The sequence below is a fragment of the Piliocolobus tephrosceles genome, chromosome 12 (genome assembly GCF_002776525.5).
Source record: "Piliocolobus tephrosceles isolate RC106 chromosome 12, ASM277652v3, whole genome shotgun sequence".
NCBI lineage: Eukaryota > Metazoa > Chordata > Mammalia > Primates > Cercopithecidae > Piliocolobus > Piliocolobus tephrosceles.
Window position 1 is genome coordinate 27,196,701 of NC_045445.1, and position 19,787 is coordinate 27,216,487.

Genomic DNA, 19,787 nt, shown 5'->3' on the forward strand with positions numbered 1-19,787 from the left:
AGCAGCACAATAATTCTTTGACTTTTAATTTTTATAAAATGGAAGGAACTAAGTGAATTAAATGAAGCTGTAAGAATCAAGTCCTTATTTCATTTTGACAATTAAGGAATGATTTTTCAAAGTAAGCAGTATGGAATCCAAGGACATTGAGAAAAAAAAGTAAACATATTCTAACATAGTTTACAAATGATAATATTTCCATTATAGGTTTTCTCAAGGACCCTTTGAAAATGTATTTAACTGTTACTATACTAATGAGTTAACTCACATAGTTTTTGCTGCTATGCTTCCCTATACAGAAAAAGTTATAATCTGTCATGTATCCTATAACTATGTGAGTATATGCGGCAAGAAACAAAAATATCAACTGTAGACCAAAAATTGTGTGAGGTTCTTTTGAGCAGGTTGCATGTGAAGAAAGAATAATAGAGCTATAAGGTAAACATACATGAAACAACTAGAGAACAATTAATCATGTGCTACTAAATCAAAATATAGTATTAATTGAACCCTATCCTAAAAAAAAAATCACGCTGTGGAAAGGTAGTTGTTTAATTCACAGATACTTTAAATACAGAAAAGAAGTTTTAGAGCAAACACAACTGACTTGCTGCACATGGAAACCGAAAATGGTCATATGTCTTGGTAAAGCAACAAGAAAGTGTTAAGTGTTCATGACAGCAAGTCACAATTAGAAAATAGCTATACTTAAAGGAAAATCAGCTCATCTGGTTTATTTAGAAAATTTGAATTATCTTGATCTCTCCAAAGCAATGCATGATGCTGTCTCAAGACACTTTTTCTAGACTAGGAGAAGAAGATAATGATTTCATTGATAATATTACATTAAAAATCTATGGGAACTTTTCGTTTGACAGGAAATACAAAATAGCTTTGGCTCTTCAGTAAAAATGAAATAGCTTATTAAGGCACCAGTGTGTGTTGGGGGGGTTATTTCAGTTTAAATAGGTAACATGCTCATAGTAACACTCCTGCTAATTGGTTCAATCTACAAGAAGCAGTGAGATCCCAAAATCTGCCAATTTTTTAGACAACACAGGCTTTTAAAATTAGCAGAGATACAAGTTAAGGTGACTCAGGGCACCTTCTTAGCATCAAGTAATCCCAGTTGTATTTCTATTGTAAATGGCACAGTTGCTGCCACTGCCACCCAGCTGCTCCCATAGGAATGAGTGGTTGCAGTGAGTGAAGGTAGCTCTGAAAGAACATGTAAAATGTGACGTTTATCTGTTGACTATTTAAAAATGACTTAACACCCCTGGGGCACATCCGCCTCGGATTCACTCTCATTGTCTGTCACTGTTCTCAAAAGAGGCAAGAGCAAGCATGAAAGATCTTTATTATAAAACACCTTCGCCCCAGGCTGAGGTCACATTCCAATGACCATGGGTCTATGGATAATGGAACATGCTTTACATAGCCTGGGACAGTAGCTTTAACATTTTCCTTTTTTTACCTTTGGCCCATGATAAAAAATAATAATAAATATATTTTACATAAAAAATCTATATACACACACATAACAAGAGAAACATATTTTAATGAAAATACCCTTCTACATGAATTTTAAGAAAGTTTTTTTTTTTCTTTTAGTTCTGTGAAGAATATCAATGATAGTTTAATGAGAATAACATTGAATCTGTAAATTGCCTTGGGCAGTATGGACATTTTAACAACATTGATTCTTCCTATCCATGAGCATAGACTATTTTTCCATTAGTTTGTATCATCTCTGATTTACTTGAGCAGTGTTTTGTAGCCCTCCTTGTAGAGATCTTTCACCTCCCTGCCTAGCTGTATTCCTAGGCATTTTATCTTTTTGTGACAATTGTGAATGGGATTGTGTTCCTGATTTGGCTCTTGGCTTGACTGTTGTTGGTGTATAGGAATGCTAGTGATTTTTTTATACATTAATTATTTATCCTGAGGTTTTCCTGAAGTTGTTTATCAGTTTAAGGAACTGTTAGGCTGAAACTATGTGATTTTCTAAATACGGGATCATGTCATGTGCAAACAGGGATAGTTTAGCTTCTTATTTGGCAGTTCTTTATTCTTTTCTCTTGCCTGATTGTTCTGGCCAGGACTTCCAATATTACACTTAATCTTAGCCAAAAGACCGAGAAGTGATAGGACTTCCAATATTATGTTCAATAAGAGTGGTGAGAGAAAGCACTCTTCTCTTCTGCTGGTTTTCAAGGGGACTGCTTCCAGCTTTTGGCTACTCAGTATGATGTTAGGCAGCTCATATTATTTTGAGGTATGTTCCTTGGATACCTAGATTACTAACAGTTTTTAACATGAAGATGTGGCTTTTTGATCTGTTGCTGGATTAGATTTGCCAGTATTTTGTTAAGGATTTTTGCATTGATACTCAACAAGGATATTGGACTGAAGGTTTTTGTTTGCTTGTTTTTGTTTTGTTTTTTGTCTCTGCCAGGTTTTGGTATTAGGATGATGCTGACCTCAATGAGTTAGGGAGGAGTCCCTCCTTGTCAGTTTTTTTGAATAGTTTCAATGAGAATGGTACCAGCTCATGTTTGAGCATCTGGTAGAATTCGACTGTGAATCCCTCTAGTTCTGGTATTATTTTTTGGTTGGTAAGCTATTTATCACTGCCTCAATTTCTGAGCTCATTATTGGTCAACTCAGGGATTTGATTTCTTTCAAGTTCAGTCTTAGGAGGGTGTATGTGCCTAGAAATTTACGAATTTTTTCTTCATTTTCTAGTTCATGTGCATAGAGGAATTCATATTCTCTGGTGGTTATCTGTGTTTCTGTGGGGTCAGTGGTAGTATCCTTCTTGTTTCTAATTGTGTTTATTTGGATCTTCTCTCTTTTCTTTTTATTATTCTAGCTAATGGTTTATCTATTACATCATTTTTTTCAAAAAAACGCGGTTCCTAACTTCACTGATCTTTTGAATGGTTTGTTGTATGGAAAAAAGGACCTGAATATCCAAAGCAATTCTAAGCAAAAAGAACAAAGCTGAAAGGATCACACTATTCAACTTCAAACCATACTACAGGTCTACAGTAACTAAAACAGTGGGATAAAGGTCCAAAACCAGACACATAGACCAGTGGAACACACTAGACAACACACATATAAGACTAAGACTGCACACCTACAACTATCTTGTCTTCAAGAAAGCTTATGAAAACAAGCAATAGGAAAAGACTCCCTACTGAATAAGTGGTACTGGGATAACTGGCTAGCCATATGCAGAAGATTGAAACTGGAGCCCTTTCTTACACTGTATACAAAAATTAACTCAAGATGGATTAAAGACTTAAATGTAAAGTCCCATACTATAAAAACCCTGGAAGACAACCTAAGCAATACCAATTGAGGCATAAGAATGGTCAAAGATTTCATGACAAAGATATCTAAAGCAATTGCAACAAAAGCAAAAATTGACAAATTGGATACAATTAAATGACAGAGCTTCTGCACAGGAAATGAAACTATCAACAGAGTAAGCAGACACTCTACAGGATAGGAGAAAATATTTGCAATCTGTGCATCGAGCAAAGGTCTAATATACGCAATCTATAAGAAACAATTCAATAAGCAAAAAATAATCAACCTAATTAAAACGTGGGAAAAGTACCTGAACAGATACTTTTCAAAAGAAGACATACAGTGGGCCAACAATCATATACAAAAAAGCTCAATGTCACTGATTATTAGAGAAACATAAATCAAAACCACAATGAGATATCATCTCTACCAGTCAGAATCGCTATTATAAAAACTCCAAAAATAACAGATGTTGTGGAGGTTGTAGAGAAAAAGGAATTCTTATATGCTGTTGGTGGGAGTGTAGATTAATTCAGCCATTGTGGAAAGCAGTATGGCGATTCCTCACAGAACTGAAAACAGACCAAGCGTTCAACCCAGGAATCCCATATCTGGGTATATTCCCAAAAGAATATAAATTATTCAACCATAAAGACACGTGCATGCATATGTTCATTGAAGCACTACTCATAATAGCAAAGGCACGTAATCAACCTAAATGCCCATCAACAGTAGACTGAATATGGAAATATGGTACATATACACCATGGAATGCTATGAAGCCATAAGAAAGAATGAGATCATGTCCTTTGCAGGAAGATAGATGGAGCAAACTAACACACAAACAGAAAAACAAATACCGCATGGTCTCACTTATTAGTTGACGTTAAATGATGAGATCATGTGAACACATAGAGGGGAACAGTACATGCTGGTGCCTTTCAGAGTATGGAGGATGGGAGGAGAGAGAGGATCAGGAAAAATAACTAATGGGTATTAGGCTTAATACCTGGGTGATAAAATAATCTGTACAACAAACCCCATGAACAGGTTTAGCTATATAACAGACCTGCACTATATATCCCTAAACTTAAAAGATAAATTAAAAAGAAAAAAATACCTTCGATTGTGTGAAATGCTTTATGACAGTTTTATTCTATTTCTTTTTAGTTTTTTAGGTTGCTGGTTGCAGCCCATTTAATTTATTGCAAAACTCACGAATGTACTTCCACTTACAGTTTGCAAAACATTGGTCAAGGAAGCTCTACTACTAATAGTTCCAATCTTTTCAACCTATTTTTTTCACCAGGAAAAAATAAATGAAAACTTAAAACAGTTTATAAATATGTGATGTGAAGTTTGAGATAAAAATGTCAAAGTGCATTTTGCAAGTGCTGAAGTACTATATTTGTTACTTGTCTTTGATTTTACTAAAAAATATGGTGTGACATAAACGAATATCTAGGGCTGATGATTTACAAAAATCATGAATTATCACCACATTTATATTTCATTATCAAATTATAAATTTTGTTACAAAAATCAGTACCATTGGTATGCCAACAGTGAACAATCTGAAATAGAAATCAAAAACTAATCTCATTTACAATAACCACACATAAAATTAAGTAACTAGGAATGAACTTAATTAACTAAAGTATTGAAAAATGTCTGTAATGAAAACAATGAAACACTGATGAAAGAAAGTGAAGAGGACACCAAAAATTAGAAACATACTCCATGTTCATGGATTGGAAAAAATAAACATCTTTAAAATGTTCATACTACCCAAAGTAATTCACAGATTCAAAACAATCCTTATCAAAATACCAATGACATTCTTCACAGATGTAGAAAATAAAACTATCCTAAAATTTATATGGGGCCACAAAAGATGCAGAATAGTCAAATCCATCCTAAGCAAAAATAATAAAACTGGAGGAATCACATTACCTGACTTCAAGTTATACTACAAAGCTATACTAACCGAAACAGGATGGTACTGGCATTAAAATGGACACATAGACTAAGGAAGAGAATAGAGAACCCAGAAATGAATTTGTGTGCTTACAGTGGGATATCCATATGCAGAAGAATGAAACTGCACCCTTATCTCTCCCCATATACAAAAATGAAATCAAAATAGATTAAAGACAAATATAGGACCTGAAACTATGAAACTACTACCTGAAAATATTGGGGAAAATCTCCAGGACGTAGGTCTGGGTAAAAATTTTTGAGCAATACCCTAGAAGCACAGGCAAGCAAAGTCAAAATGGACAAAAAGAATCACATCAAGTTTAAAAGTTTCTGCATAACAAAGAATACAATCAACAAAGTCAAGAGGCAACCTACAGAACAGGAGAAAATATTTGCAAAGTATCCATCTGACAAGAGATTAATAATCAGAATATGTAAAAAGCTAGGAAAAAATCTGATAATCCAATATAAAAATGGGCAAATATGTGAACAGATACTTCAGAAGAGAAGACATACGAATGTCAAACAGGCATATGAAATGGTGCTCAATAGCACTGATCACCAGACATATGCAAATTAATACTACAAGATGTTTTCTCACCCCAATCAAAATGGTTTCTATCCAAAGACAGATAAAGGACAAAGCTGGAGGCGTCACGCTACCTGACTTCAAACTATACTACAAGGATACAGTAACCAAAACAGCATGGTACTGGTACCAAAACAGAGATATAGACCAATGGAACAGAACAGAGTCCTCAGAAATAATACCACACATCTACAGCCATCTGATCTTTGACAAACCTGACAAAAACAAGAAATGGGGAAAGGATTCCCTATTTAATAAATGGTGCTGGGAAAATTGGCTAGCCATAAGTAGAAAGCTGAAACTGGATCCTTTCCTTACTCCTTCTACGAAGATTAATTCAAGATGGATTAGAGACTTAAATGTTAGACCTATTACCATAAAAACCCTAGAAGAAAAGCTAGGTAGTACCATTCAGGACATAGGCATGGGCAAGGACTTCATGTCTAAAACACCAAAAGCAACGGCAGCAAAAGCCAAAATTGACAAATGGGATCTCATTAAACTAAAGAGCTTCTGCACAGCAAAAGAAACTACCATCAGAGTGAACAGGCAACCTACAGAATGGGAGAAAATTTTTGCAATCTACTCATCTGACAAAGGGCTAATTTCCAGAATCTACAAAGAACTCAAACAAATATACACAAAAAAAACAAACAACCCCATCCAAAAGTGGGGAAAGGATATGAACAGACATTTCTCAAAAGAAGACATTCATACAGCCAACAGACACATGAAAACATGCTCATCATCACTGGACATCAGAGAAATGCAAATCAAAACCACAATGAGATACCATCTCACACCAGTTAGAATGGCAATCATTAGAAAATCAGGAAACAACAGGTGTTGGAGAGGATGTGGAGAAATAGGAACACTTTTACACTGTTGGTGGGATTGTAAACTAGTTCAACCATTATGGAAAACAGTATGGCAATTCCTCAAGGACCTAGAAGTAGATGTACCATATGACCCAGCCATCCCACTACTGGGTATATACCCAAAGGATTATCAATTATGCTACTACAAAGACACATGCACACGTATGTTTATTGCGGCACTATTCACAATAGCAAAGACTTGGAATCAACCCAAATGTCCATCAGTGACAGACTGGATTAAGAAAATGTGGCACATATACACCATGGAATACTATGCAGCCATAAAAAAGGATGAGTTTGCATCCTTTGTAGGGACATGGATGCAGCTGGAAACCATCATTCTTAGCAAACTATCACAAGAAGAGAAAACCAAACACCGCATGTTCTCACTCATAGGTGGGAACTGAACAATGAGTTCACTTGGACTCGGGAAGGGGAACATCACACACTGGGGCCTATCATGGGGGGGGGGGGGGGGATTGCATTGGGGAGTTATACCTGATATAAATGATGAATTGATGGGTGCTGACGAGTTGATGGGTGCAGCACACCAACATGGCACAGATATACATATGTAACAAACCTGCACGTTATGCACATGTACCCTAGAACTTAAAGTATAATAAAAAAAAGAAAAAAAATAACAAAAAAAAATTCAAACCACAAAATAAAAGCAAATTACCTCAACTACTTATAGCAGTGATGCAAAAATATACCTCAAAAAAATCATAATTTATTATATAAAAACATTTGGTATGTCTGATATAACATTATACACACACACATTTTTTTGTTTGTGTGATGTGACTAGTGAAATAAATAGATTAAAACATTACCATGAAGTTGAATCTGAAAGAACTGGAATGTAATATAAAATGTAAATTATATGTTCCTTCAAAATATAAATTATAAAACAAAATCAGCAGTATTTTTTTGTTTGTTTTAAATCCTCTACTGAAAAATGGGAAAAAAGTATAAATACCTAACTGGGTTCTTTGGGCTTACAGTAGTTCCCAAACTTTAGTGGGTGTCAGTATCACTTGAGGGATTTGTTAAGCTAGATTTCTAGATCCCACTCCCAGGTTTCTTATCCAATGGTCTAGATTGGGTCTGAGAATTTATGTGCCTCACTTGTTCCCAAGTGATGCAAATACTGGTTCAGGGATCACACTTGGAGAAACACACTTGAGAACCTGAAAGATATAAAGACTCTTACCTTCATCTATAGCAGACCAAATCTCTGAGCATCAACTGCTTTGTGAGGATGTGAGCAGGTAAGGGGTATGCCCATCAGCAAGTAGTTAAAATAAGTTGTTCCCAAGACTCAGAAAACAGAATCACCTGAGGATGTTTTAAAACACCTGTTGCTCAGGTCCTATCCCAGACCAATTAAATCAGAATCTCTGGGTGTAGGGTTCGGACTTTAGTAGCTCTAAAGCATCCCAGGTGAGTCCAATAAGCATCCCAGGTGATTCCAATGCAGTCAAATTTGAGACTCACCCATGAGAAGAAGCCAGCAACTCTGCGCATGCCCAGTGGTGGCAAGCAGCAGCCTGCATATTACAGATCTCAAGGAAGTTAAGATTAGAAGCAGTGTATGTTCTCAAACTCAAGTAAGTCACTGCATTTTGTTTTCTTATCAAGTGCATAAAACTTTATAACTGTTTATAACTTTACATCAATACTTACATGATTCAGCTTTACGTGTATGCTTAAATACTAAAGATATTTATGATACAATTATAGTTCCTCTCAGTAACCTCTCTCTTTTCCTTTCTCTCTGTTTCCTAACATTTGCGTTTGTCTTAGTTCTTCAAACGTACCCCAGACTTACCTATAATGTTCCATATACCAGGGTAATACAATAGATAAACGGAAATCTGTACATAATCATTAAGCATACTTAATCCAGTGCTCGAGATTAAGGACTTGAATTTTGGGTTCATGCTTGTTAGCTTTATGACCTTGAGTAAAGTATTCCAACTTTTGATCTGCAGAAAGAAGCTAATGACAGTACCTACTGCCTAGAATCACTGTGTGAATTAAATGAAATAATGCCAGGAGGTATTTAACAAATAGGAAGGGCTCAAATATAAGCTGTTTCATTATATTTCTTTTCTCTTTTAAATTGGTATGTCATTTACTTTGGTTACAAAAAATAAAAACTCAATAGAAAAAAAAAAGAAGACTATAGGTCTTGGGATACACACATACTTAAATTATTTTAAGTATGTTTTACAGAATGAATATCAGTTTGCATTTTCAATAGAAATACAAGAAGTTTCCTATTACCATAAATTACTGCCAACGTTTAATGTTATGCTAAATATATCTCAATAAAGCTGTTAAATATGTTTGAGAAACTTTTTGTTTTAAAGTTATTGTTCTATTGTTTTAGAGCTACTTGTACAAGATGAGAGTCAGTATTTTGTGATTATTGAATCTTTCATAGAATCCAAGTATAAAATGTTCTGGTTTGGGAATTATTGGCATTGATATGTGAAGTAGTGGGAGATATTTTATAATTTTAATTTATGTAATTATTTTTTGTATATTTCTACCTTGCTGTTTCATTGTGTATTTATTTGGCACTTGACATTTTTCCAGAAATACATTACCTTCATTTATTTTTCAAAAAATATTTTCATAATGTTGGTTACAGTATTATTTTACATTGTTATCTCTACATTGATCCTAGTCACTATACATATTTAAATCTGTATTTGTTCTCTCTGCTTTTGGTTTTCTTCATTAATCTTGTTACCTATCCTTTTTACCATTGTTTTAAAATAATCAGTTTTTGGTTTTGTCAATCACTCTGAATATATCATTGTCCTCTATTATTATTTCTTATTTCTTTGAGTTTACTCTGTTGCTCTTTTTCTAGCTTCTTGAATTGAATACGTAGTTCATTTATTTTCAGTCTTTTTCATTTTTTATATGTGTATTCAAAGCTCTAAATTCCCTCTGAAGTACTGTTTTAGCCGAATACCACAAATTTGAACATGCAACACTTGGTCAGTTAGTCATATTGAGTAATTTACATGAAAATGTCCTCATAAACTATGGAGTTATCTAATGGTATATGTAGTTTTAATATTGAGATTTATGTGGCCTGGGAGGCTATTTTTCTGTTATTGGTTTTTCCTTTACTTCATTTTGCTCAGATCACATAGACTGTGCTATATCTTCTTGGAAACATGTCACACAAAATACATAAGCTTCTGGGTGAAGACAGAGATGTAGTTAAAATGAACGAAAGAAAGGAGCACTATTTTTACTTGATGTCTAACAGGCATTTCAAAATTACCATAACTACAACTTCACCCTTGTTATTCTCCTGAACCTGCTCTTTGCGGGTTTCCCCATTTCAGTTTATGACAGTCTCTGTTCCCTCAGTTATTAATAAAAAAATATACATTTTGATTTACCTTTTTATTTTGCTTCATATAAAATCTGTCAGCGAATCATGTTGTCTGTACCTTTAAAATAATTTATAATGTAATGAGTTATTACTGCCTATGCTGCTATTTGTCCTGGGCCAGCAGTTCTGACTACTGAAGGTGATTTTTCTCCCCAGAGGACATTTGGAAATGTTGGGAGACATTTTCAGTTGCCACCACTAGGGGCAGGGTTGCTACTGGCCTCTGGTGGATGGGGGCCAGAGGTTCTGCCAAATATCCTACAATACACAGAGCACTTAATCACCTCAAGACATACACAACGCAGAATTACCTGCCTCAAATGTCAATAATTCCAAGGTTTTCAAGTTCTGTCCTGGGCCATAGAACTAGTATTGGTCACCTAAATTATTCCAATAGCTTCCTTACATTTTCCCAGGTTTCTACTTTCTTCAGTCTGTATTTTACACACCAGCTAAAGTACCCTGCTTAAAATTGTTATGCAATTTTACTCTCTCATCACAGTCCCCTAATAGCGACCTGTATCACTCAGAGTAAAGGCCAAAGTCTTCATACTGGCCTACAAGGCTATACATAATCTGTCCCACTCCTCATTTTCTTTCTGATATCTTGTACTATTACTCTTATGCTCACTCACTCTATAATAGTCACATAGGCCACCTTGCTATATCTTGAATGCATGCTAGACTAACTGCCACCTTAATATATTCATTGAGACTAGAATGCTCTTCTCTCAAAAATATTTATGGTACTTCCCCTCACCACTTTGTCTGTATTCAAGTATCGCCTCCAACCTAAGTTCATCCCTGACCACTTTATTTAAATTTTCATGCATTCTTTGCAATTCCCTGTCCCCTTCCCTACTTTCTTTTTTCTATGTTACTTATCATCAACTGACAAGATTATATTTTACTTACTTAGAATATTGCTTGACCCCTTATACAAGAATATACACCCCATTGGGGCAAGGATTCCTGTTTTGTTCATTGCTATATCCTCAGCACTTAGAAGAGCACCTGACCCAAAGTCATTGTAGAAATTATACTTTTAAATAAATGTATGTATTGGGAAGTTCCTGTCAACCTGTCCTTACTGTGGCTCCTGTCCCTTTCCTGTTCCAGTTTACAATTCTTTGTAAACAGGGATTCTTATCTTTCTTTCTGGGATTTTCCAAGGATTCTTCAATATCTGTGTGCTTATAACTGACTGGATTTCTGAGAACCATCAGTGCCCATATCTTTCATATGCTGGGGTTGGAAAAGGAAGACAGAAGTCCAATTAGTTTTCTATTGTATCTAAAATGGAATTGTGTCACCTATTTTATATTCCTGAAACAATTATTATATTATGCTATAGATATCATAGGAGCACAGTAAATTTTGAATAGGTGAATAAATGAATAAAAGGACTAATAAAAGTTGAATTCATAAAATGTCTGTTATTTGATGGAGCAACTGTCATTACATTTTTTCAGGTAATTATGAAATTGATCTAGCAACCTGGAAGGGAACATTATCCAATCTCTATGTATGTATAAAGTAATCTCGAATACAGAGGGATGATGTTCCTAAAGAATCCAGGCTAATACCCATGTTGTCATGTCATGTCACTCTGCATTGTCTCACAGACATATTGCTTTTTAGACTACAAAAGATGGGAAGAATATTAAAAAACCATCTCACCAAATTGCATCACTTGAAGCTGACACATGTAGATATCATACTGGACAACTGATTATCTCTTCTTTTCCTTAAGACTCTCAGTGTCAGAGAGCTGATGAAAAGATTGGGTGACTCTTTTCCAGTATTATTTCCATGTTTATGTATGCTTTAAAAATAATACTAATGCTTGACAAGTATTTTTTTTTTCAAATAGAAACTTTTTGTGACTTCCCTTACTTCTGTTTGAAGAATTCTACACAGTTCAGACTTATTATCCACAAGATTGTTGAAAATATGAAATGTATTTTTGAGCAGATTTCTCACCAGTTTAGAAAGTGGACTCTTACATCATCCAAATTCACTATTGTGTACTACAAAGGTGAAGGAGCAGAAATGGGAGTTGAGAAAGTCAAGTAGCACAGACCCAATTGCCACTGAGAAAAAGATAAATGGGATTTGAGAAAGATGATTTGAGGTTGCAATACTGTTAAAACATTGCATAATATTAATTCATATCTTCATGCAGGCTTACAAGATAGATCATCTATATCTACATGCAGGCTAATCTGATATCATAGATTATGAAATGGCACATGAAACATATAAAGCAAAGGAAATAAGAAATAAGTTAACTTTTTCTATACTTGATTTCTGTGTTACGCTTTTGTTAACAGAGAGCAAAAGGGAGAGAGAGAGAGAAAATTATTTTTTAACTCTGTTATTTCACATTATACTCTCACATTTTTGGAGTTATGAAGTGACTTTTCAATTTCATTACTGACAGCCAAGATTTTAAATATAATACCAAGTCATTGAATGCCAAGTTTGGATAAGAGCATTTTTTTATATCTACCTTTTAAACCTTTGAAAAAAAAACTTTAAATTGCTAGCAGAATCCAAACTGTGTCACTTCAAATTAAAGCAGAACCAATTAAGCTAACTGCAAAGTTAATCCAAAAGAAAAAAAAAAAAAAAAAAAAGCAATTAACTCTGTATCCAGAAAGAGGTTATTACACTATAAGTGAGAGATGTTAACAAATGACACACTAAAATTTTATAAGGAGACAAGAGGTAGATTTTCAAGGAGGTAAACATAATAACATTGTAAATGTGTTATATAAATAGAAAGAGCTGTAGTTGAAGGTTTATAACAATGGTTTAATTTTAATATATTGTATTTGAATTATTATATTATAAGGCAGTTATACATTCATTTAACTGTGGATACTTGGAAATATACTTAAAATATTTATGCAACAGTTTACTGAATTCGAGGCCAGTCAGTTACAAAACAAGTTATTCTAGCCAGGAGGAGGAGGACAAAGGGGAGGAAAATAAGAAGACACTTATATTGAGTCTTAAATTAATTAAAAGATTTTTAAAAGATATGTTAAAGTAAGAATCTTATTATTTCAATACTATTTTAAAATCCAATTGACACGATGAGTTTTTGTGATTAAAAAAATCACTGTCTAAGAAATTAATGTTCTAGTCCCAATTCTGTTGGAAAAATAAGTATGCAAACTTAAATAAGTTAACTTACTCTCTTGGCTGCTTTCCTTAACTGTAAAAAATAGAAGAATAAATTTAATTAACTTTCAGAGTACTTTAATAGAAAATGTTCTAAATGTCTATTAAGTACTTTAATTTTTTATTTTATAGACCTTATTGCTTTTAGGTTCGTAATTAGTTTTCCCAGCCAATTTGATTGTGGATTGATCAAGATACATGCAGGTTCTAACATATGTCCAGTCTGTATTTAATTCTCCTAACAAGGATGCTCACTTCTGTAATATAAGCTTTATTAACATGGATTATATACTTTGATATTTCTTTAAGAAAGTCAGTTATCAACACCAATTCTTTCTTCAGTATATAAACAGTAAGTATCATATTATAATAGAGTAGAGGTAACATTTACTTTTACTAGTCAATTTCCTTTGGAATAATAGAATTATGAGAAATATCCACTGATATGATTCCCAATTTATTAGTGGTTCATTTGTTTGTGTTCATTCATTCATTCGATTCAACAAATATTTGTTTAATATCAGGCAAAATTCCAGTTACAAAGGATTTAATAGTTAAAGAAAAAAGAGACACAGCTCTTCATCTCAGAATAGAATAATAAGATTAAGATGGCAGATAGGAGGCAGGACTAGCTTGCAGCTCCTGTTCAGATGGACAGAGCAGCTTGTGGAGACTCACTTCGTGAACTTTTGCTCAAAGAACTACCAGGGGAATAACAACCAGGAAATCTGAGTGAAACCTCAGACTCTTTGAAGGAACTGGATCAACCCTACAGGCTCCCTGAGACACAGAAAAAGAGCCGACTTGCTTTCTGAATGGGAAAGCTCGTGGTCTGGGGTAAGTTCACAGCCCTGGAAATACACTCAGTGCTATTTGGTGCGGGGAGGCAAGGTGGGAGTGAGACTGGCCTTTAGGACTTGTAGGCTGCATGGAATCAGGGTGAGGCCTGGGACTGCCAGATTTCCCCCACTTCCCTGGCAATCTGTATGACTTAGCAGAGACAGCCATAATCCCTTTGGGAATATAACTCCATGGACTGACAACCACACTCCCATCCCCACAGCAGCCACAGTAAGCCCCGCCAGAGAAGAGGCTGAGCTCAGACATGCCTATCCTTCCCCAACCTGGTGGTTTTTCTCTACCTGCCCTGGTAACCAAAGACAAAGGTCATAATCTCTTGGGAGCTCTATGGCCCTGCCCATCACCTGAAAAATCTGAGTACATAACCATGTGTCCCTAGGACAAGTTTGCATCCTCCCTGTAGGACCTCAGCTGATGCACTCTTGAAAGTGCCCATTCCTGGTTGGAGGCCAACCAACACAAAACCGACAAAAACACAACCAGACACCCTCACAGAGGGTCCACACTCCTCTGCTACCTCCGTGAGAGCAGTTGCTGGTATTCATGGCTTCAAGATCTGAAGATGCTTTACGTCACTGGACTCTTTGCAGACACTCCCCAGTACCAGCCCAGAGCTTGGTAGCTCCATTAGGTGGCTAGATCCAGAAGTGCAAAAACAATCACTGCAGTTCGACTCTCAGGAAGGTCCATTCCTAGGGGAAAGGGAAGAACACCACATCAAGGGAGCTTTATTTCATAAATAATCTGAACAGCAGCCCTTGAATCCAAGACCTTCCCTCTGACATAGTCTACCCATATAAGAAGAAACCAAAGAAACGATTCTGGTAATTTGACAAAACGACATTTTAAAAACTCCCAAAAGATTATACAAGCTCACTTGCAATGGATTCAAACCAAGATGAAATGTCTGAATCACCAGAAAAATAATTCAGGTGGTCAATTATTAAGCTAATCAAGTAAGCACCAGAGAAAGGTGAAGTCTAACTAAAATAAATCAAAAACATGATACAGGTTAGAAAAGGAAAATTCTTCAGTGAAATACAGAGGATAGATAAAAAACAATCACAACATCTGGAAATCAGGGACACACTTAGAGAAATGAAAAATGCAGTGGAAAGTCTCAGCAATAGAATTGAACAAGCAAAGAAAGAAATTCAGAGCTTGAAGACAAGTTTTGAATTAACCCAATCTATCAAACTAAAAAACAAAATAATGTTGTAAAAATGAGCAAACCCTCCAAGTAGTTTGGGACTATGTTAAACCTCCAAACCTAAGAATAATTGATGTTCCCAAGAAATAAGAAAAATCTAAAAGTTTGGAAAATGTATTGGAGGGAATAGTTGGTGAAAACTTCCCCATCCTTGCTGGATATCTAGACATCCAAATACAAGAAGCTCAAAGAATACCTGAAAAATTCATTGCAGAAAAAATTATCACTTAGACACACAGTTATCAAGTTACTTAAAGTCAAGACCAAAATAAATAAATAAATAAATAAATAAATTAAATAAATAAATAAATAAATCTGAAGAGGTGTGAAGCAAAAGCATCAGGTCACCTATACAGGAAAATCTATCAGATTAACAGCAGATTTCTCAGCAGAAACCCTATAAGCTAGAAAGAATTAGGGTCCTATTTTTATTCTCCTTAAACAAAACAATTATCAGCAAAAAATTTTGTATCCAATGAAACTAAGCTTCATAAATAAAGGAAAGATACTGTCTCAGACAAACAATTGCTGAGAGAAATCGCCACTACCAAGACAGCGCTGCAAGAACTGCTAAAAGGAGTTCTAAATCTTGAAACAAATCATCATAATACCCCAAATTAGAACCTCTTTAAAGAGTAAATCTCATAGAACCTATATAAGAATAACACAATGAAAAAAAAGGAGATATTCAGACAAAAAATTGCACAGTGAATAGAATAGTACCTCACATCTCAATACTAACATTAAATGTAAATGGCCTAAATGTGCCACTTAAAATATAAAGAATGGAAGAATAGACAAGAATTGACCAACCAAGTTTCTGATGTCCTCCAGAGACTCACTTAACACATAAGGACTCACATAAGCTTAAGGTAAAGGGGTGGAAAAAGATATTCCATGAAAATTGGACACCAAAATTAAGCAGGAATAGCTATTCTTATATTAGACAGACAAAACTTTAAAGCAACAGCAATTAAAAAAGACAAAGAGGGTCATTATATAATGATAAAAGGACTAGTCCAACAGGAAAATATCACAATCCTAAATATATATGCACCTGACACTGGAACTCCTAAATTTATACAACAATTACTACTAGACCTAAAAAAGGAGATAGACAGCAACACAACAGTAGTGAGGGACTTTAATACTCCACTGATAGGTCATCGAAACAGAAAGTCAGCAAATAAACACTTAAACCATACCCTAAAACTAGACAGGACATGAAAACAGAAAGTCAACAAAGAAACACTTAAATGATACCCTGAAACAAATGGAGGTAACAGATATTTACTGACGGTTCTACCCAACAACTGCAGAATATACATTCTCTTCATCAGCACATGGAACACTCTCTAAGGTAGACTATAGATGGACCACAAAAGAAGTCTCAGTAAATTTAAGAAAATCAAAACTATTTGAAGTACTCCCTCAGACTCCAGTGGAATTAAATTGGAAATCAACTTCAAAAGGAACCCTCAAAACCATGCAAATACATGGAAATTAAATAACCTGATCCCAAATGATCATTACATCAAGAATAAAATCAAGATGGATATCTAAAAAATATTATTTGAACTGAATGATAATAGTGACAAAACCTATCAAAACCTCTGGGATACAGAAAAAGTGGTGCCAAGAGGAAAGCTCATAGCATTAAATGCCCTACATGGAAAAGTCTGAAAGACCACAAATAGACAATCTATGTTCACACCTTACGGAACTGGAGAAACAAGAACATTCCAAACCCAAACACAGCAGAAGTAAAAAAAATAATGTAGATCAGAGGGGAACTAAATGAAATTGAAACAACAGTAACAAAAATAATGCAAAAGATAACTGAAACAAAAAGCTGATTCTTTGAAAAGATAAATAAAATTGATTAGCAAAATTAACCAAGAGAAGAGAGAAGATCCAAATAAGCTCAAATAGAAACGAAACGGGAGATATTACAACTGATATCACAGAAATACAAAGGATGGTTCGAGGCTAGTATGAACACCTTTATGCGCATAAACTAGAAAACCTAAAGGAGATGAATAAATTCCTGAAAATATACAACCCTCCTGGATTAAAGTAGGAAGATACAGAATCTCTGAACACACAAATAGCAAGTAGCAAGACTGAAATGATAATTTAAAAACCAGTTTTCTTCCCTTGAGATAGGAGGAAAGAAATTAAAATGAATGAAGAAAAATATTAAGACAGATTTGGAAGGTTGAAAGTAGTACAAAAATGTTACTTAGGCGACCCCAATTTTCTGAGTAAAAATGTAAGTGATATATTTTTGTATGTGTCTTTTGTGTGTAAGGAATTAAGAACTAACTGGAACATCATCATTTGTCAACTTATCTAAAGTCTTTATTTGCACACATTATGTTATTAATTCACACAAGTTTTTTTCTCTACTTACTATGATCAGGTTCTGATATATAATAGGCTCTCTAGTATACTGATTCTAAATCTGAAATACTAAGTACTTTTTTCCCTTACCTACACAATGGTGTCACAAACAAGATAAAATCTTCTCTAGTATTTTAATTAATATTGGACACCACAGCCTAAGAGCGATACCAAATCTATTAGTGGCATGCCTTGTGCTCTGGAAAATATTCCTAAACTATTATTAACTGAATCTAGATAGGAGTCACTTGCTCACTAATCACAATATTTTGTTATCTAAAATTTAATAGTAAGTGTTAAGCAAACTGGTATCAACCTGCAAGTTTCCACTCAGTTTTACATTCTGATGTAAAGCAAGCCATTGCTGATTCTTGTCAAATGAACTCCTAAGCTTTTGATGTTACTCAGAATCCTGTACAGCAGGAAAAAAAAGTGTGGTGTGATTTTTAAATCACAGATTACTTTTAAATAAGCTTTGAGAAATAAATATGTTTTCTGAAAATCATTATGCCTAGTCTAGGATGGAATTGGTCATTAGGTTATATGGAGGTCAAATATTTAATCTTTCATTGTTAAAACAAAAATACTGAAGTGCTATATTCCTATTGAGTTACTAAAGTAGTGGGGAGGCCATAAGGTCTGGAGAAGACAGTGACAGCAAGTTAGGAGATATCATGGTGATGATGTAAAAACAATTCAGGGGATAACTTTACAAAATAAAACTTGATTTTGTTTTGAAAATGTCAAGATGAGGAAAAGCAGCAGTTCTGGCCTTTTATTTACATAAGAAAGTCAGCTTGACATATATTCATATTTCTTTTCTTTGTCATTACAGATAAAAACATTTTGCTCATTAGAAGCATACACAAATATTAGGTTCTTGTATGTCAATTCAGAGGAATATATATATATGTGTGTGTGTATAATATGTGTATATACTCAATATAGAATATATAAACTATATATGTAATATATATATTCATTTTCAAGAGAAACCATGTGTTTAACTCATATATACATAGATATATATATTTTTTAATTACAGAGCAAGATGATAGAATAGCCTCAGACTATTCTTCCCCGACAGAGATACTGACTCAATATATGGATCAGTTCCTTTTGTGAGAAATCCAGAAACCACTTAAGAGGCTCCTGCACCCCAGGCAAGTGAGAAGTTATCTGATTCAAAGCTGTTAGGAAAATTTCTGGCAGTCACTCACCATGGTTCTTTCCTTCATCTTACATGGCATGATTGGAAAAAAATTTCTTGGCCATTTCCCTGGGAATAGAAAGACTGAAATGTGTGTTCAAAGTGCTGACATCCTAGGTAGTTGTCTGAGTAATGGTTTCTGTCTTGTATAAATCTAAATGCTGACAGGAAAGGCTGCCAAGTTTGGGGCCAGTGAGAGCAATGATGGTGGTTTGGATTAGCATAAATTCACTTGTCATAATCCCTTCACCAAACTCAGGATAAAATGAGTGGGAGAAAGGTCCCAACCCCCAGCTTCTCTCTGGAGAGGGAAAGAGTCCAAAGTTGTGGCTCTTTTGTCATACTGCCTGATGGATGGATTTCAGTCTCACCTGTGTCAGAGTGCTGATGGGACCTGGCATATTCAAGATGCCTTGGGGCTGCTCAGAACCAAAAAAGAACTGAGGGGCTTGCTGCTGCTTCAGAGCACCGGTGGTACAGGAGAGAGAATCCAATGCAACATGATGGCCTCTCCCTTAGGAATTAAAGTGAAGAATAGAGAATGTGCCCAACAGTCCAGGCTTTTGGAGAGTTGCCTTAGGAAATACTTTCTATTAATTCACCCAACTTAGAATACTGATGGGACCAAGTATACTCTAGAAGTCTAGAAACCACTGGGGAAAACATGATGGCCTCTGCCTTAGGAATTGAGTTGAAAAATGAAGAATATTTCCAACATGCCA